Source organism: Mandrillus leucophaeus, unplaced genomic scaffold (genome assembly GCF_000951045.1).
Source record: "Mandrillus leucophaeus isolate KB7577 unplaced genomic scaffold, Mleu.le_1.0 Scaffold8, whole genome shotgun sequence".
Taxonomy (NCBI): domain Eukaryota; kingdom Metazoa; phylum Chordata; class Mammalia; order Primates; family Cercopithecidae; genus Mandrillus; species Mandrillus leucophaeus.
The window spans coordinates 2,753,308-2,774,135 of record NW_012108696.1 but is presented as its reverse complement, the minus strand read 5'-3'; the positions used below and the strand labels follow the sequence as shown (position 1 = coordinate 2,774,135).

At 56.1% G+C, this 20,828-nt stretch overlaps 1 protein-coding gene across 1 annotated transcript in view; it reads right to left on the bottom strand.

Annotated features, from left to right (window-relative positions):
- KDM4B (lysine (K)-specific demethylase 4B) overlaps positions 1-20,828 on the bottom strand; it is a 166,578-nt gene that overhangs the window by 134,556 nt on the left and 11,194 nt on the right. The window contains exon 2 of the mRNA XM_011967374.1: positions 17,403-17,485. The gene's annotated coding sequence lies outside the window, so the exon portion shown is untranslated. The remainder of the gene's footprint in view (positions 1-17,402; positions 17,486-20,828) is intronic.

Genomic DNA, 20,828 nt, shown 5'->3' with positions numbered 1-20,828 from the left:
CAGCCCACCAGCCCTGTACAGAACGGGGGTCGCAGCCCACCAGCCCTGTACAGAACGGGGGTCGCAGCTGAGTCTCCAGGCCAAGAGATCCACCGCCAGCACCCGCCTGGAAACAAACACCAGAGTCAGACTGTCCTCTCCAAGGAGGCTGCGGGCGGGAGCAGCTCCCTCTGGCCCCAGGTGTTGCGGGGTGGGAACTGGTAGCCCACTAGGTAGCCCACCAGGAAGGGACTTCAATCATAGACTCTGCGGAAGGGTCCTCCTTGGCAGGTTAAAGTCTCCAAAGGCAGAAAGACGACAGAATTCCTCTAGGATTTGGAAATAAGGAACTTAGTCCACAGAAACCCAAAAACTTAGAAAAAAATAACAAACTCCACCTCCCCACCCTGTGACCCCCAAAGTGACCTAGAGCGTGAGGCAGCAAGGCAGGGAGTTGCCCAGGCAGTCGCGGGAGCAGGGCTCCCAGCCACCACGGCGCAGCCACCCGCTCCTGAAGGCGCCCCCACCGTGGGCACTAGAGGGCAGCATGCACCCAGAAATCCACTCAGGACAGCAGGGAGGCCCCAGCTAGGCTTGCACCGGCATCCAGAACCCTCCATCCAGGCAAAAGCAAAGCTGGGGGTGCCCCCTGGCCTCCCCCTACTGCCTTGGGTCCACCCCATACCCCACCTGCAGCACACAGGACTTATACCCAGTGCTGAGCCCCAGCCCTGACGTCACACCCCCGGCTGGGCTGTGGCTGAGACCCTCACTGGGTTTGACAAAACCCCACAGCTCCAAGCCCACGTGGGCTGAGGCCCTGCCCACCACCACTGTGCAGAGTCCTCGCGGCTTCTCCCATGGGGCAGCTGCAAGGCCAGTGTCTGCACAGGAGGCCCCGAGTGCACCGTGGATGGCATGTGACCACACGCAGCCTAGGAATGCAGACAGTCACAGTGTCTGTAAAGGCAAGGCGTCTGTCACAGTCACCAGAGCTGCCTGTGTCCAGAGACCAGCCTCTGACTGTGCGGGGCCTCCCAGGCCACCACACTGTCCCAGCAGGTCCCTCGCTCACAGCCAGGGCGCAGTACCTAATCCTCACCTGAGACCCCGCCAGCCCCACAGGCGCCCGGATGCCCCCCTACGCCGCACCTGACCTCCCGCTCTCACCTGGACGTGGCCATGCAGTATTCACCCAGGGCCTGCGCACTGTCCCCAGGGAGCCACCAGCTCAGAGGGAGCAGAGGCTGCAGCTGGACCACTGTGGGACCCTCGATGCCGGCCTGAGCTGGGCCAGTGGCCACAAAGGGCCAGTAGCCAGTGGTTAGGGTGGTCCTCTGGGAGGACTGGGCGGCAGAACGCGGTCACCTTGGGCCTCCCACTGGTTCCCAGCCCTTAGAGGCCAGGCAAAAGGCCTGAGGCCATCCCTGGATCTGCCACCAATGGTGCCCAGACGCGGTGGTGGCCGCGGGGGTCCCCACGTCCAGGCGCGGTGGTGGCCGCAGGGGTCCCCACGTCCAGGCGCGGTGGTGGCTGCAGGGGTCCCCACATTAGCACTTACTGGGTCCCTGGCCCTGCTCTGTGCATCACAGGTGGTGCCACGACTGACCGAGCTGACTGAGGAGGGCACAGAGGCCCACGAGGGGTGGTTGTGGGCCTAGGCTACACGGAACACAGCTGGGCTGCATGCTATGCCAGGGCACTGCCATGACCGCGTGAGTCTCCCCCTGTGCTTTGGCAGCTGGTGGAGGCTCTGGGACCCATGTGCACCCAGCAGCCCTCGTCCCTGGCTGCCGCTCCGCAGGCCAGCGCACACATGGCCTCTTCCTGCCTCCCTGTAACCCACTGCAAGAGCCATCAGCTCCCAGGAAGCCCTCAAGCAAGAGTCCTGTGGGGGGCTGGCCCATCCCTCTCTGCAGGCTCTGATCGCCAGGTCATCTAAGTCCACCTGCCCCACAGGCCTGGCCACAGGGTGACCTATGCAGTATGGGGCCTGCCACAGTCTTGTGTCCCCCAGACCAGCTGGGCCCAGGAAGGACAGGGCCTGGGGCAGGGCTGGGCGGCCCAAGGGACGCCTCAAACTCGTGCTCTGTACGACAGGAAAGCGCTAGGCACGGTGGTGCACACCTGTGGTCCCAGCTACACGGGAGGCAGAGGCAGGGGGACCACTCTAGCCTGGGAGGTCGAGGCTTCAGTGAGCTGTGATTGCGCCACTGCACTCCGGTCTGGGTGACAGAGATCCTGTCTCAAAAAATAGACAAATAAATAAAAAAACGGGGGGCTCCCCACACCTCGCGGGGTTGTGGGAGCTCATCTGGAAAGCGTGTGGCCACAGCTGCCAGCTGCACACTGCAATGTCGGATGACAAAAGCTCGTGGCAGGTTACGCATCAAAACCCACGTTGTGGAGACCCAGACAGTCCTTCCATCTGGAAGGTGGAGCCGTGACACCAGGAGCTGCTCTTGGCACAGGTGCTCAGGCATTTCACCCACCACAGCCCCCTAGGGGCAACCTGGTGCACTTCTTAAAAAACTTGTTTTTTGGCTGGGCGCAGTAGCTCAAGCCTGTAATCCCAGCACTTTGGGAGGCCGAGACGGGCGGATCACGAAGTCAGGAGATCGAGACCATCCTGGCTAACACGGTGAAATCCCGTCTCTACTAAAAAATACAAAAAACTAGCCAGGCGAAGTGGCAGGCGCCTGTAGTCCCAGCTACTCGGGAGGCTGAGGCAGGAGAATGGCGTAAACCCGGGAGACAGAGCTTGCAGTGAGCTGAGATCTGGCCACTGCACCCCAGCCTGGGCGACAGAGCAAGACTCCATCTCAAAAAAAAAAAAAAAAAAAAAAAATTGTTTTTTGAGACAGCATCTGGCTCTGACGCCCAGGCTAGAGTGCAGTGGCACAGTCACAGTTCACTGCAGCCTCGACTTCCTGGGCTCAAGTCATCCTCCCGCCTCAGCCTCCCAACTAGCTGGGACCACAGGTGTGTACCACCACACCTGGCTAATTTTTGTAGTTTTTGCAGAGACAGGGTCTTGCCAAGTCGCCCAGGCTGCTAATAAACACCTGGCCTGAAGTGATCCTCCCGCCTTGGCCTCCCAAAGTGTTGGGATTACAGGGATGAGCCATCACGCCCAGCCATTTGTGTCTTTTGAAATGACATTGCTTAGGAGGTAAATTATAAAGAGAAAAACTAAAATGGTCCACAATCTCCACACACCATAACCTTGACGCACGTGCAATACAGCTAAACAGGTAAGAAGGAATTTACTGAAATGCCGCCCTGTGGCCGATCTTCCAGGTCACCAGGAATGTGGCAGACAGACGACATGGGATGACTCGGGGGCGTCAGACACCCTGGAGGAGCCGGAGGAGCTGCCCGGCAACAGCGACACGCTCACGACAGTGACACACCAAGGAGTGGGGCTCTCAACTCACAGGCAAAGACAACAGCCCAGGAAAAATGGGCCAAGGCTGGTGGGCGTGGTGGCTCATGCCTGTAATCCTAGCACTTTGGGAGGGCAAGGCAGGAAGATCACTTGAGGCCAGGAGTTTGACACCAGCATGAGCAACAGAGTGAGACTGTCTCCATAAAAATACAAAAATCAGCCAGGTGCAGTGGTCTGCACCTGTAATCCCAGCTACTTGGGAGGCTGAGGCAGAGTTTGCAGTGAGCCAAGATCGCACCACTGCACTCCAGCCTTCCAGCCTGGTCAACAGGAGAGAAACCCTGTCTCAAAATCGAACAAAAAAACAGGCCACGGACTTGTGTATACAGCTCTCCAAAGTAGATAAATGGCCAAGAAGCACATGAAAAGGTGCCCAGCAGCACTCAGCACCAGGGAAATGCAAATCAGACCCACAATGAGCCACAACCTCACACCCACCAGCATGCCAGAATCAGGACGACAGACGGCGACACTGGGGGTGGGGATGTGGAGAAATCGGGGACCTCGAACACAGGCTGGCGGGACGGTGACGTGGGGCGGCCGCTCTGCAAGATAGCATGGCGGTTGCTGGAAATGTCACACATAAATCACACTTGACCCAGCAATTCCACTCCTAGGTATCTGCCCAAGAGAAATGAAAACATCTGTCCACACAGAAACTTGTACACCATGTCTGCAGCAGCACAACTCCCAACAGACACAGCTGGAAATGACCCAGGGGTCCACCAACGAAGAATGAACCAACACAACACGGCCCCTCCGTGCGGGGGAATATGACGCAGCCATGAAAAGGAACGAGGCTCTGACACAGACGCCACATGGATGAACCCTGAGGACGTCATAGTGAGAGAAGCCAGACACAAAAGGCCGTGTGTTACACCCCAGGCTACAGGGCTTCTCTGTACAGGGGAGAGGCAAATGTTCTACACTGACTGTGGCCAGCGCGGTGGCTCACACCTGTCATCCCAGCACTGGGGGACTGAGGTGGGAGGGGTGCTCTAGCCCCGGAGTTCGAGACCAGCCTAGGCGACATAGGGAGACCCCATCTCTACCAAAAATTAAAATAAAAAATTAGCCAGGCATGGTGGTGCGTGCCTGCGTCCCTGCCAGCTACTCAAAAGGCTGAGGCAGGAGGATCGCTTGAGGCCAGGATTGCGAGGCCGCCGTGAGCTATGATTGCACCACTGCAGTCCAGCCTCTGGGCAACAGAGCAAGACCCTGTCTCTAAAAAGTAAATGAACAAAAATAAAATCAAACTGTGATGATAGCTGCACAAGTGTTTGAATATACTGAAAACCGTGGAGCTGGACACTTTAAATGGGTTGGACAAATGAGTGTGCAAATTACATCCAATAAAGCTCTTAGCAAGACAATCACAAAGAAGACCGGCGCGGTGGCTCACACCTGTAATCCCAGCACTTTGCGAGGCCGAGGTGGGCGGATTGCCTGAGGTCAGGAGTTCGTGACCAGCCTGGCCAGCATCGTGAACCCTATCTCTACTAAAAAATATGAAAATTAGCCGGGCGCGGTGGTGGACGACTGTAATCCCAGCTACTGGGGAGGCTGAAGCAAGAGAATTGCTTGAACCCGGGAGGCAGAGGTTGCAGTGAATCAAGATTGCGCCACTGTACTCCAGCCTGGGTGACGAGACACTCTGTCTCAAAAAAAAAAAAAAAATTGAAAAGAGAGAGAAGCAAGCAAGGGAGGAAGGATGGAAAGAAGAAAGAATAATGTCCTCTTGAACTCGCAAAAGAAGAGAGGAAACTGGCACTCTTCTCAGCTAAGAGAGGCCAAGGAGACATCCCCAGCCACGCAAAGCAAACGGCAGCTTCATCCCAGACCTTTTGGCTTGGGGACAGGCGGGGAGGTGTGGGAAATAGCCGGGTGTGAGCCGACACTATGGAGTGGTGGTGGGTTTCACGCTCACGGGAGACACATCCTTCTTGTGGTTTGGGGTGAGCGCCACAACACCTGCCGTGCATGTTTAGCAGCCCTGGTACAAACACACACATGCAGAAACAGATGCAGGGCAACCATGCCGGCCTCCGCCTCTGCGGGCCTCTGCCTGGTGGCACCCCCGCACCTGCCGCCGCTCACAGTGCTGCTGCCAGGCCCACCCTTCCTTGGAGACCCCTTTCTCCGTCTCCTGCTCACGGGGCTCTGGGCCTTGGGGTGCTGTGAAGGCCTCAGCTGGGCCAAAGGAGGCCTCGGCTGCCCCCTGGTGTGACTGGCTGGAGCCGGGCCGGCACAGTTCCAAACAACTGGGACCCTCGGGCCCTGCTCCCGCCACCCTGCCCCATCCTTCTAGAAGATTCTAGACCATAGTTAATGCTGCAGAAAGGGGGCGGCAGTCAGCTCCTATGGGGACACTAGGGCAGGGGCAGGGAGGGACTTTATTCTCAACTACTGTTTGAATTTCTCTCGGCACCATGCTAGCAAGTTTTTACAAAAGCAGTAAAGCTCATGATACAAACTCAATTTCAAAACCACAAAACTCCCTTGTGCCCACTCTGTGCTGCCCCCAGCCTGCCCCACCAGGACCTGGCCCATGGGCCGCTCCGAGCCAACTTGCTAGCCCGGGGAACCCAGGTCCCCAGAATCCTCCTCCGCTGAGCAAATGTGCAGGTCCCACCGCGTGCCAGGCAGAGTTTCGGTTCTGGGACGAAACGGGGCCTGATCTGGAGACTGACTAATCAATGACGTCACCGAGAGGTGAGCAAGAGCTTCAAAGAAATGAAGGCCAGACCTGGCAGCGCACACCTGTGGTCCCAGTGCTCTGGGAGGCTGAAGCAGGACGATCGACTGAGCCCAGGAGTTTGAGGCTGCAGTGAGCTGTGATCACATCACTGCACTCCAGCCTGGGCGACAGAGCCAGATCATCTCAAAAAAAGCGTAAGGTCGGGCATGCTGGCTCACGCCTATAATCCCAGCACTTTGGGAGGCCAAAGTGGGTAGATCACTTGAGGTCACGAGTTCAAGACCAGCCTGGCCAACGTGGTGAAATTCCGTCTCTACTAAAAATACAAACATTAGCTGGGCATGGTGGCGGGCGCCTGTAATCCCAGCTACTCGGGAGGCTGAGGCAGGACAACTGCTTGAACCCAGGAGGTGGAGGTTGCATTGAGATCATGCCATTGCACTCCAGTCTGGGCGACAAGAGTGAAACTCTGTCTCAAAAACAAAAAAATAAGTAAAATAAAATAAATAAATAAATTTTAAAAACAGAAAAAGATAAACGAAGTTGGTTTGGGACCAGAGAGGTCTGGGCGGCAGCAGGGCTGCGTCTGGACGTGATGGTCAAACACGCAGCAGTGCAAGTTCTGGGGGGTCCAGAGCAGGAGGAAAGTCCAAGTAGAGGGAAGGACCCCGCAATGCCAGGGAAGAGCTAAGGCCCGACTGGCCGGAGGGCAGGGAGCTCAGAGGAGGAGGCGGGGTCAAGGCTAGACCAGGGTGGGCCCTGGGGGCTGGGCTGGAAGGAGCCTGCCCTTCCTGTGGGGTTGGAGGGGAAGCCGACGAGTGGTTCAGAGCAAGAAGACAGGATCCAACTGAAATTTCTAGAAAGCTCTCTCTGGCTGTGGGAAGTGGATGGCAGGCACGGCTGGCTTCCAGGGCATGCAACCCCCACTGGTACCCTAGGCCCCACTCAGTTAAATACACAGTTTAAGGCCCAGCTGACCCCATCTGAAGATTCTTCACCGTTTTAGCACAGGAACCCTGTGGGTTCATTTCACATTGGGTCCGCAGATTCTATAGCTGCTCCTGGCTGGGGGACCGGAGAGGAAGCTGGGAGACCAGGGCAAACTCCTGGGCTTAGTGATCCTCTCACCTCAGCCTCCCAAAGTGCTGGGATTATAAGACATGAGCCACTACGCCCCGCCCCTGGGTTTCTTGTTTATTCGGGGTTCAAGACAGGCTTGGGTACCCTGGCCCCCAGTTTACCGTGAAAGTCGTTTAACCCAACCCAGCTCTCAAAATCGCTAACAAAAAAAGGGTCCCTTTCTCCCCTCTACTCATTTTGAGGCCCAAGAGCAGCCTTTTGAGTAAACTACACACCACTGAATAACATGCTTCAAATGGGTGACTTGTATGGTTCACAAATTGTATCACAATGAAGCCTTTTTGTTTTTGTTTTTTGAGATGGAATCTCGCTCTTGTCACCCAGGCTGGAGTGCAGTGGCACAATCTCGGCTCACTGCAACCTCCGTCTCCCGGGTTCAAGCAATTCTCCTGCCTGAGCCTCCTGAGTAGCTGGGATTACAGGCACCCACCACCACGTCCGGCTAATTTTTGTATTTTTAGTAGACATGGGGTTTCACCATGTTGGTCAGGCTGGGCTCAAACTCCTGACCTCATGATCCGCCCACCTTGGCTTCCCAGAGTGCTGGGATTACAGCCATGAGCCACTGCACCTGGCCTTAAAGCCTTTTTTTAAGGCAGTTGTTTGTTCCAGGGACCCTGCACACCGTGGGCCAGGCCTGGCTCCTCAGCCCTACTGCTGTGACCATGACGTGGGACCAGCATCTGTATCTTATGGGCAGCCCCACCCTGGCTGTCCTGGACAGCTCCTCCGCAACCTGAGAGAGGAACAAGTGAGAGTGGACCCTTCCGGCTGGGCTGAGCAGGGCCGCACGCTCCAGCCTTGGCTGCTCTCCTGATCGCTGACACACCCGGCCCAAGGACACCCTCCTGGGCTGCTGCCCTCACTCTGCAGTCTTCAGATGCAGGGGCTTGGCAGGGGGCTTCAGGTGGGCACAGTCTGGCCAACCCCATCAGGCCTCCACCCCACCTGCACCGGCACTGCTGGGGCCAAGCGGGCATCCTGTCCACATGTCCCCAGGATCTGAGGACTCTCCTTGACCCAGAGTCCAGTCTGGGATGGAAGAACTTGAAGGTGGGGCAGGATGCAGGTGTGGGGGCTCAAGGGCCACCCAAGAAACAGCCAGGTGATGGCTCTCAGCAGCCACGCACAGAAACTGATGACGAAGAATCAGTTTAAAAATGAGAAGGCTGGGGGCGGGGGCTCACGCCTGTGACCCCAGCACTGTGGGAGGCCAAGGTGGGGGATCGCTTGCTGCCAGGCATTCAGGACCAGTCTGGGCAACATAGCAAGACCCCATCGCTACAAGAAATTTAAAAATCAGCCAGGCGTGGTGATGCACACCTACAGTTCCAGCTACTCGGAGGCTGAGGCAGGAGGATTCCTTGAGCCCAGCAGATCAAGGCTGCAGTAAGCCCTGATCGCACCACTGTACTCCAGACTGGGACAGAATGAGACCCTGTCTCCAAAAAAAAAAAAAAAAAAGAGTGCATTGTTTTTGAAAAAGTGTCAGGCCCTCCTCTGTGGGTAGGAAGTGTGGGGGCTTCCTCAGGCCCTCATTCTCTTGCTCCCACTGGTCCCTGTCCCGGGAGGGCTGGGCAACAGGCAAAGCCCTACGCTGCCCCAGTGAGTCCCAGCTGGTCCCTGTCCCGGGAGGGCTAGCCGTCAGGTGAAGCCCCTTGCCGCCCCAGTGAGACCCAGCTGGCCTCCGGCCCCTGTGCTGCCATCTCACTGGGTTCCTGCTGCCAAAGCACAGTTCCCAGCAGGGACCAAGGACAGAGGAGCCCCGAGTCAGATGGCCCAGGAGGAACCCGCGATGTAGCCAGGCTCCCAAGTGAAACCTGGCCACAGAGGCGGCACGAGAACGCCCCTCGGCCCAAGCTCCGGGCATGAGGCCTGGCACCGCATCACCACGTCCCACGAGCAGCTCCAAATGCCTCCCCTGGCAAGACTGGGATTCGCTTGTCTCTGGTCTAATGTACATAAAGGGCCCTCAGGCAGGAAAGAGAAAATCTTGGCACCAGAACGTTCTCTGCTTCGTCCTACTCCAGAGAGCACCAGTGCGTGCGGGAGGCTGAGGCAGGACAACTGCTTGAACCCAGGAGGTGGAGGTTGCATTGAGATCATGCCATTGCACTCCAGTCTGGGCGACAAGAGTGAAACTCTGTCTCAAAAACAAAAAAATAAGTAAAATAAAATAAATAAATAAATTTTAAAAACAGAAAAAGATAAACGAAGTTGGTTTGGGACCAGAGAGGTCTGGGCGGCAGCAGGGCTGCGTCTGGACGTGATGGTCAAACACGCAGCAGTGCAAGTTCTGGGGGGTCCAGAGCAGGAGGAAAGTCCAAGTAGAGGGAAGGACCCCGCAATGCCAGGGAAGAGCTAAGGCCCGACTGGCCGGAGGGCAGGGAGCTCAGAGGAGGAGGCGGGGTCAAGGCTAGACCAGGGTGGGCCCTTGGGGCTGGGCTGGAAGGAGCCTGCCCTTCCTGTGGGGTTGGAGGGGAAGCCGACGAGTGGTTCAGAGCAAGAAGACAGGATCCAACTGAAATTTCTAGAAAGCTCTCTCTGGCTGTGGGAAGTGGATGGCAGGCACGGCTGGCTTCCAGGGCATGCAACCCCCACTGGTACCCTAGGCCCCACTCAGTTAAATACACAGTTTAAGGCCCAGCTGACCCCATCTGAAGATTCTTCACCGTTTTAGCACAGGAACCCTGTGGGTTCATTTCACATTGGGTCCGCAGATTCTACAGCTGCTCCTGGCTGGGGGACCGGAGAGGAAGCTGGGAGACCAGGGCAAACTCCTGGGCTTAGTGATCCTCTCACCTCAGCCTCCCAAAGTGCTGGGATTATAAGACATGAGCCACTACGCCCCGCCCCTGGGTTTCTTGTTTATTCGGGGTTCAAGACAGGCTTGGGTACCCTGGCCCCCAGTTTACCGTGAAAGTCGTTTAACCCAACCCAGCTCTCAAAATCGCTAACAAAAAAAGGGTCCCTTTCTCCCCTCTACTCATTTTGAGGCCCAAGAGCAGCCTTTTGAGTAAACTACACACCACTGAATAACATGCTTCAAATGGGTGACTTGTATGGTTCACAAATTGTATCACAATGAAGCCTTTTTGTTTTTGTTTTTTGAGATGGAATCTCGCTCTTGTCACCCAGGCTGGAGTGCAGTGGCACAATCTCGGCTCACTGCAACCTCCGTCTCCCGGGTTCAAGCAATTCTCCTGCCTGAGCCTCCTGAGTAGCTGGGATTACAGGCACCCACCACCACGTCCGGCTAATTTTTGTATTTTTAGTAGACATGGGGTTTCACCATGTTGGTCAGGCTGGGCTCAAACTCCTGACCTCATGATCCGCCCACCTTGGCTTCCCAGAGTGCTGGGATTACAGCCATGAGCCACTGCACCTGGCCTTAAAGCCTTTTTTTAAGGCAGTTGTTTGTTCCAGGGACCCTGCACACCGTGGGCCAGGCCTGGCTCCTCAGCCCTACTGCTGTGACCATGACGTGGGACCAGCATCTGTATCTTATGGGCAGCCCCACCCTGGCTGTCCTGGACAGCTCCTCCGCAACCTGAGAGAGGAACAAGTGAGAGTGGACCCTTCCGGCTGGGCTGAGCAGGGCCGCACGCTCCAGCCTTGGCTGCTCTCCTGATCGCTGACACACCCGGCCCAAGGACACCCTCCTGGGCTGCTGCCCTCACTCTGCAGTCTTCAGATGCAGGGGCTTGGCAGGGGGCTTCAGGTGGGCACAGTCTGGCCAACCCCATCAGGCCTCCACCCCACCTGCACCGGCACTGCTGGGGCCAAGCGGGCATCCTGTCCACATGTCCCCAGGATCTGAGGACTCTCCTTGACCCAGAGTCCAGTCTGGGATGGAAGAACTTGAAGGTGGGGCAGGATGCAGGTGTGGGGGCTCAAGGGCCACCCAAGAAACAGCCAGGTGATGGCTCTCAGCAGCCACGCACAGAAACTGATGACGAAGAATCAGTTTAAAAATGAGAAGGCTGGGGGCGGGGGCTCACGCCTGTGACCCCAGCACTGTGGGAGGCCAAGGTGGGGGATCGCTTGCTGCCAGGCATTCAGGACCAGTCTGGGCAACATAGCAAGACCCCATCGCTACAAGAAATTTAAAAATCAGCCAGGCGTGGTGATGCACACCTACAGTTCCAGCTACTCGGAGGCTGAGGCAGGAGGATTCCTTGAGCCCAGCAGATCAAGGCTGCAGTAAGCCCTGATCGCACCACTGTACTCCAGACTGGGACAGAATGAGACCCTGTCTCCAAAAAAAAAAAAAAAAAGAGTGCATTGTTTTTGAAAAAGTGTCAGGCCCTCCTCTGTGGGTAGGAAGTGTGGGGGCTTCCTCAGGCCCTCATTCTCTTGCTCCCACTGGTCCCTGTCCCGGGAGGGCTGGGCAACAGGCAAAGCCCTACGCTGCCCCAGTGAGTCCCAGCTGGTCCCTGTCCCGGGAGGGCTAGCCGTCAGGTGAAGCCCCTTGCCGCCCCAGTGAGACCCAGCTGGCCTCCGGCCCCTGTGCTGCCATCTCACTGGGTTCCTGCTGCCAAAGCACAGTTCCCAGCAGGGACCAAGGACAGAGGAGCCCCGAGTCAGATGGCCCAGGAGGAACCCGCGATGTAGCCAGGCTCCCAAGTGAAACCTGGCCACAGAGGCGGCACGAGAACGCCCCTCGGCCCAAGCTCCGGGCATGAGGCCTGGCACCGCATCACCACGTCCCACGAGCAGCTCCAAATGCCTCCCCTGGCAAGACTGGGATTCGCTTGTCTCTGGTCTAATGTACATAAAGGGCCCTCAGGCAGGAAAGAGAAAATCTTGGCACCAGAACGTTCTCTGCTTCGTCCTACTCCAGAGAGCACCAGTGCGTGCCAGGCTCCCTCAGTTCAAGGCCCTTCCTCCACCTCTACAGGCACGGCACAGCCTCTTCCAGCCTCTGACTCTCACCCTCCTGCCTCCTCTCATGAGGACATGGTGAGGACATCGGGCTCCCCGGATCATTCAGGGTCATCTCCCAGCTCAGGGTCCTTCACTCAGTCCCACCCGTAAAAAGTCCCTTTTGTCATTTAAAGTAATTATTCATGGGTTCCAGGGATTAAGATGTGGACATCTGTGGGGACCATTATTCAGTCCACCACAACTGCCATGTGGAAAATGTACCACACAAAGAAATAAGCATAGCTTGTACCCATAAAAACTACGAATTAAAACTTTAAAAAAAACCCACCAACCCCCACGTCCCTCCAAGCCCTCCCACCTGGAGACCACTCCTGCCCAGCACACCTCTGCCTGCGCTCACTCAGACAGGAGCACAGTTTCCAGAAAATCACACACTGGGGCGAGCTCTCCCAACCCGGTTCCCCCACAACACCGACAGACATAGGCAGCTCCAGGAAGCGGAGCAGGAACAGTTGCGCGTGGTCACAGAGCTACTCCCGGGACCGTCTGTGGGGGTGGCCAGCGGCCTGAGTGAGGCAGGTAGAAGCGGGCTCCAGTTGCTGGCACCCCCAACATCCTCAGCTGCCTCCTCCTGAGGCCTGGGCTCTGACAGGCGGGATTTCCAGGTCATGAGGTTTGCAGCTCATTACTTCTTCAGACACTCAGGCCTAAGCGTGGTGAGACAAGCAGACGAACCAGCCTCAAGACGAAGCCACGAGATGTGAGCCACGCCTGAGCACAGTGGCCCTCAGGCGGAGGTCCTGTGCCCTGTGCCCTGTGTACCCAGGAGAGGTGGTGTGAGGAAGAACAGGCTCAAGACCCAGAGCTCCCAGGGCCAGGCCTGGCCCTACCACTAATCCCCAGGAGACAAGGGACCAGGGCCACACTTTCAGAGGGAACACAGGACTACGAGTACATGGCCATGGGGCCCGCCTATGCTGAATGAATGAGCCAAACAAAACCCTCACAAGGAACGTGGCCCAAGTCACCACCTCCGGGCGACTCGACTCTGCCCATAAAACCAGTGGTTTGACCCAAGCTCAACGCTCAGTCCTTCTACCCAAGGACCGCCAAACTGCAGAGGAGAAAACAAATGGACAATCACACATCGCCCCTGCTTGGGGGCCTATGGAAAGCAGACAGGCAAATGAAAAATGCGTGCCAAGTCTCTTAAATTAAAAATCCGGCCGGGCGCGGTGGCTCACGCCTGTAATCCCAGCACCTTGGGAGGCCGAGGCAGGCGGATCACAAGGTCAAGAGAACAAGATCATCCTGGCCAACACTGTGAAACTCCATCTCTACTAAAAAAAATACAAAAATTAGTTGGGCGTGGTGGTGTGCTCCTGTAATCCCAGTTACTCGGGAGGCTGAGGCAGGAGAATCACTTGAACCCAGGAGGTTGCAGTGAGCCGAGATCACACCACTGCACTCCAGTCTGGCAACAGAGCGAGACTGTCTTAAAAACAAAAAACAAACAAAAAAAGAAACCTGTGCCAGGCCTGCACTCTACCCTTTCCCTTCAGTGTTTGTTTTTGATTTGATTTTATCTTTTGAAACAGAGTCTTGCTGTATCGCCCAGGCTGGAGTGCAGTGGCACAATCACAGCTCACTGCAGCCTGGAACTCCTGGGCTCAAGCCATCCTCCTGCCCCACAGGTGCATGCCACCACACCCAGGTAAGTTTTGTATTTGTTTTGTAGAGACCAGGTCTCACCATGTTGCCCAGGCTGGTCTTGAACTTCTGGGCTCAAGCAATCAAGGCCACCTGCCTTGGCCTCCCAAAATGCTGGGGTTCCAGGCATAAGCTGCCATGCCCAGCCTAGCATTTGTTTTAATTAAAAGAAAAAACAAAAGATGTCCTCCTGGTCATGACACTCCCCAAAATGGCGCATGATGTCAGAGTGGCCCCACCCCAAGGGCTGGAGGACACAGGGACACCCGAGGCCGCAGCCAGGGGTGTTTTCTTTCTTTTTTTTTTTGAGACAGTTTCACTCTTTCGCCCAGGTGGAGTAATACAGTGCGATCTGGGCTCACTGCAACCTCCGCCTCCAGGTTCAAGCAATTCTCCTGCCTCAGCCTCCCGAGTAGCTGAAATTACAGGCATGCACCACCACGTCTGGCTAATTTTTGTATTTTTAGTAGAGACGAGGTTTCACCATGTTGGCCAGGCTGGTCTTGAACTCCTGACCTCAGGTGATCCGCCTGCCTCGGCCTCCCAAAGTGCTGGGATTACAGGCGTGAGACACCGCGCCTAGCCAGACAGGGGTGTTTTGTATCAGCCCCCACCCAACACCTATCTGTGCGCAGAGACAGAAAGCGAGGTGTTCAAGGTGTGCTTTTTTACAGGGCAGGAAAAGTTACAAGGCCTGAATAAGATAACCTAGCATTCTATTTAGGAGGAAAAAGCCACTATGATTCAATACTCGAATAAGCCAACAGCAGAGGCACGGGAAGCAGGCAGGAGGACAGGCCGACTCGCAGCTGCCGGGGGACCCCCTTCCCCTGCCGCCCGCAGCCCAGCTCCCCCCATGCACCAAGCGACGGCTCCAGGGTGGGAATGGAGAAAGCGGGCGACTATTCCGAGAGACGTTTCCAAAACCAGAGGCAGCGCTCAGGCAGAGCTCATAGGAATGTTGAAGGGTGCGGCCGCCGTGGAGACGGGCAGGCGATTCCTGAGGTTAAACAGACCGTACCCTAGGACCCGCGATTCCACACCCAGGTGTTGACCCAAGGGAAATGGAAATGCATATCCACACCACACCTGCACACCAACGTCCACAGCAGCACGACTCCCAACAGCTAGAGAGGAGGCCACATGAACGCCCGTCTGCAGGGAAGCAGCCCGCACGACGCGCCACACACAGCAGAACGCGACTCAGCCACGAAAATGAGTGAGGCTCTGACGCAGACCACGGCGTGGATGAACTGAGGTTCATCTCTGAGGATGTCGCACTCAGTGAGAGACTCCAGGCACAAAAGGCCACACAGTGCGTGATCCCATTTCTAAGAGATGTCCAGGACAGGCCAGGCCAGTCCAGAGGCAGGAAGGGGATGGCTGGTTTAGGGGTGTGGGGGCGCGATGGGGAGCCACTGCTGAGGGGGGACAGAGCTTCCTCTGGGACAGTGAAATGCTCCGGAATTAGTGGTGATGCTGCCCAGCCCTGCGAGGGCACCCACATTTCCAAACTGTATCCTTTAAAGAGTGAATATGATGCGTGTTAATTTCATCTCAGTAAAAGTTAACTTTTACAAAGTGAAGGCAGCCTATCGGGGGACCTGCCAAACCACAGCAAGCCCACACGGTTTGCCCTGAGCTCCTCTTCTCCTTCAGCTCCAGGCCTTCGGAAGCAGGAGCCCGGCTCCCTCACTCCTGTCTCCCGTGCTCTCCCCGAATACTTTCTAGCACCTCCTCGTTGCTGCACTCAGCACCTTCAGATATCAAGTGGGTTTATCAAAGGCTATATGGTGAACTAAGGCAGGATGAGGTGACTCACACCTGTGACTCCAGCACGTTGGGAGGCCAAAGTAGGAGGATCACTTGAGGCCAGGAATTTGAGACCAGCCTGGGCAACGTAGTCTCTACAAAAATAAAAAAAATTAGCCAGGTGTGGTGTGCATGCCTGTAGTCCCAGCTACTCAAGAGGCTCAGGCGGGAGGATCCCTTGAGCCCAAGAGGTGGAGGCTGCAGTCAGCTATGATCACACCACTGCACTCCAGCCTGGGTGACACAGCGAGACCCTGTCTCAAAAAAACAAAGCTAACTGACAGAGCACATTGTTTACTTGGTTTGTGCTATGTTAATCTTGGTACAAAGAAGACAGTTGAGTTTTAGTAAATTGACCATCTTGTAACAAAGCATAAACTTGAAGGGTAAAAGCACGATTTTAAGAGGCACAGACAGAGCTGCCAATTTCCAAACCAAGTCACTAAGAGACTCGTCCATCCTGCCCCAGCCAGCAGTGAGTTAACCGGGACAAGAGGCAGCGCATGGTTTTCTGCACAGGCCCAGATAGGAGATGTCTTCAGACGCGCAGCTCACGCCCTCTCTTCCAGCTATTCACTTCTCCCAAGTGGAACTGCTCCCCACTTCTCTTCTGTGAGGAGAAGGCAGCCAGAGACAATGCACAGACAAATGGACACAGCCACGTGCCAATAAAACTTTATTTATAAAAACGGGGGGCCAGATTGGGTCCAGGGGCCATAGTTTGCCAACCAGGTGCCCAGAGCCTCTTCCTTTACACTTTATGCCTTCCCAAGGGAGGCTAGGCTCTACCACCCTCCTCAAGGTCCTAATCGTGGCAGAACAGAAAAGGCACCCACAAATGACTCAAGGGCCCCAGTTCAAGTCCATACTCGCTCTTGTTAGCTACAAGGGGCCCTGGACAGGCACCTTCTTCCCTCTGCACAGGGAAGTGGCACAGAATCCAAGGGCAACGCCACACCAGGCCGCCCTTCCCCAGTGCTCTGCCAGCCACCGCTGCCACTGCCATCTCCGCCCTGACAGGAGGACACAGCACTGCTCATCCCACACTTGACACTCTCCACTGGGTCACCCGGGCCCTATGGATATGGCCAGAAGCAATAAGGCCATTCTCTCTCTTCTCCTGAGTGGTCCCCCTGGGCTGCCAGCAGAGGCACCTCTTTAAGCCTACTGTCCTTGGCTTGTAAGAAAGGCACAAGAAAAGGAACTAAACCCGGGGCAGCCAGGCCATGGAACTATCTCAGAGGCATTTAGAAAGGAGTCTCCCAGAGCAAGACTCCGTCTCAAAAAAAAAAAAAAAAGGAGTCTCCCATTTTTAGAAACCCCTGCTCTAACTGCTCCCCACTTCTGAGAGTGTGTGGGGGAATGCCCCACGAGCCCAGGCGTCCCCAGGGCCGATGCAGACAGGGTAGTGGGTCCTGGGGAAACCCCAATATCACTCGAAAGGCAGGAGGAGCCGCAGCTTTTGCGGTTTCTAGAAGTGAGGGTCGGGTGGTTCGATGCCAAAGGGCGAGATGCAAGCCCAGAGCAGACAGGCTTCATGCAGAAACTTCCAGAAGAACCTCCCTACCGCAGGCTCCCGTCTAAGCACAGCTCACGCCTGGATGTCCCAGGAATTCAGAGCCTGGCAGGCCACCACCTTCTCCCTGGCAGGCCACCCAGGGAAGAGGCCATAGCCTTCCGGGCCCTGGTCCTGTGGTGCCACCTGGGGGCCGGGCCTGTGTTACTTACTTCTGGATGGCGAGGTTCCTGGGTGGAGATGCTCCAAAAATTGGCTAGGATTTGTCAGGTGCCTCCAGCAATGGTGATGGTTCCTAAAACATGCAAATAAAAGCATGATTAACTAAACTGATTGCACGCTCAAGTTTTAATTCTAAATTCGACTCCCACCAGCTGCACGCAGCCCGAGGACGCTTGCCTTTATTCAGATTTTCCACATTCTTGTCAATTTTTAACAACACAAAAATCCGTAACTATAAGCACTTTACCCAGTCAAGTTTTCGAGTGAGGGCCCATTTTAACCTCAGCTCCTAAAAACCAGGGGCCGAGGCAGTGAGAGTATCCGTGAACAAATGAAACCAAAGAAGCTTCTGGAAGGCTTAAGATGCAGACAACTACTGAGAAATTTTCAAGTTTTGCTTCCTACAAGGGGAAAAGTGCAGAAAATGCACCCAGTTTTTTCCCCACCCCCCAACACCAAGAGGCAGAGCACAGGGAGATAGGGAGGCAGGGGCTGCGACCTCACAAGGGCCAAGGCACAGCCCAGGCGTCGAACTTAGTCCTGGACACAGACGCTCAGACACTTGTAGGATGAATGCAGAACGGAACTCCAAACTTTGGATATGACACCAAGACGTTTTTATTTTCTATTTTTTTTAAGAGACAGGGTCTCACTATCGTGTCCAGGCTGGTCTCGAGCTCCTGGCCTCAAATGATTCTCCTGCCTTGGGTTCCCAAAGTACTGGGGTTACAGGCATAAGCCACCACTCCAGCCAATATCAAGACTTTCATGGCGGGGCGCGGTGGCTGACATCTGTAATCCCAGCACTTTGGGAGGCCAAGACAGGCAGATTAGCTGAGGTCAGGAGTTCGAGACCAGCCTGGTCAACAGGGTGAAACCCCGTCTCTACTACAAATACAAAAATTAGCCGGGTGTGATGTGCACCTGTAGTCCCAGCTACTCGGGACGCTAAGGCTTGAGAATCACTTAAACCTGGGAGGTAGAGGTTGCAGTGAGCTGAGATCTACTCGGGACGCTAAGGCTTGAGAATCACTTAAACCTGGGAGGTAGAGGTTGCAGTGAGCTGAGATCTACTCGGGACGCTAAGGCTTGAGAATCACTATGAGAAGAGCCCTTACCTTTGAGGTCCTCCCAACCTGAGGTAGAGGTTGCAGTGAGCTGAGATCTACTCGGGACGCTAAGGCTTGAGAATCGCTTGAACCTGGGAGGTACAGGTTGCAGTGAGCTGAGATCTACTCGGGACACTAAGGCTTGAGAATCGCTTGAACCTGGGAGGTAGAGGTTGCAGTGAGCTGAGATCACGCCATTGCACTCCAGCCTGGGTGACGGAGCAAGACTACGTCTAGGAAAAAATAAAAAGGACTTTCACAATCTGACTTGCAGCTCCCACTGGACTTGGCACACCTGGGGCTCGGTGGGTGCCCAGGCCTGCGAGCCCTCGTCTCAGAGCTCCACCGGTGCTGGCTCTCAACTCAGGCTGCCCTCTGCTTCCTTCTGCTCGGCTAATGCCAACTCTCACTTCAGAAGCAACTCTAAGGTCCCCTCGGTGGGCCCAACCTCCAGGGCAGAGAAGCTCACTCCCTGGGGCCCTGGTTTTGTTGTATCTTTTCTCTTTTTTTTTTTTTTTTTTAAATATGGAGTCTTGCTCTGTCATCCAGGCTGGAGAGCAGTGGCGCGATCTCGGCTCAGTGCAACCTCTGCCTCCTGGGTTCAAGCAATTCTCCTGCCTCAGCCTTCCAAGTAACTGGGACTACAGGTGTGCGCCATCACGCCTGGCCAATTTTTTGTATTTTTAGTAGAGACGGGGTTTCACCATGCTGGCCAGGCTAGTCTCAAACTCCTAGGAACCTTGTGATCCACCTGCCTCGGCCTCCCGAAGTTGTACACTTTTTACAACTCACCAGGACTTTTAAACAACACCAAGTGGTGCGGTGGCTCACACCTGTAATGCCAGCACTTTGGGAGGACGATGAGGAAGGATCACTTGAGGCCAGGAGTCTCAACAGCCTGACCAACATAGTGAGACTGTGTCTCTACAAAAACCTTAAAACTGAGCCAGGTGTGGTAGCAGGTGTGGCCGCAGCTCCTCAGGAGGATCACCTGAGCCCAGGATTCAAGGCTGCTGCCTGGGCGACGGAGCGAGGCCCTGTCTCAAAAAAATAAACAAACAATGCGAGTTTCACAAACGCCCTACAGCACGCAATGAGCTCTGACATTTGCTGTGTTATTTTAATCTGCTTTTTAAAATCACTGGGCACGGCTCATTCACCCGACTTCCGTATCTTCCCACAGGCCCTGCCCTGGGTAGGAAGGGAACAGCAGGCCCTAGAGCACCGGGCCGCGGGCTGCGCCTCCTCCCCGCGCCAGATGAGCGGCCAAGTGCCCTGCAAAGGGCTTCACGACCTCTCCCACCTGCCCAGGCCGACCCCTGACACTGTCACCAGCTGAAGAGGACCTGCGCACTCAGGAATCCCTCCACGCAGCTGTGGGCAGCAGAAGAATGGTCCCAAAGATGTCCCTGTCCTCACCCCCAGACCCTGGGACTATTTCCCCTTCCATGGCACCAGGGGCTTTGCGGATGGGACTGACTTAGGCATCTTGAGATGGGATGATCCGAGGGCCGAATGTCCTCACAGCCTCCTTGTGGGAAGAGGCCAGAGGGTGAGAGTCAGGGCCTGGAAGAGGCTGCGCTGTGGCTGTGAAGCGGGAGGAAGGGCCCCAAGCCGAGGGATGTGGACGCCTCTAGACACTGGGAAAGGAAAGGAATGGACTCTCTCCGGGAGCCTCAAGAAGGAACAGCCCTGCCCACACCATGGTTTTAGCCCAGGGAGGCCCATGTCAGACTTTCCTCCTCCAGGCATGGGAGAGAATGACCAGGTGCTGCTTTCAGCCACTGTGTCTGCGGCCATTTGTCACAGCAGCAAAGGACACCTCCCTGACTTCAGGGGAGGCAAGCGCCTGTCCACTCCTAGGGGCCACCCAGGCCTCTCCCCTGTGACTGCTGCTCCTGGCTACCACCAGGTCCCCACGGGATCCTGGGTCTCCCCTCCACACGTAACTGTCTCTTTGCACAGCTCTCTCCACCGCTGCGCAATGTGCCACCCCCACTCTCAGCACTTGGTCAAGAAGGCAGGGAGCCCACCAGACCCGTAGGCTCTCAGCTGGACAGACCTCAGCCCGGTGCTGCCAAGACCACAGGTCCTGCCCTCCCTCTCCGGGGCCCCAAAAGCGCCCACTCCAAGCTGGGAGGCTGGAGCTCTGGGGCTGAGGCCGGGCCCCAGTTCTCAAGGCACAGCCCGAGCCTAGGCTTGTGTCCACCCTGGCCCCCATCCGCAATGGATGACAGGCCAGGCTAGCCCACCTCCACTGCCCCCCCAGGAGGGAGGACAAGGGGTTGGGGCCCAGGCAGCTCCCCA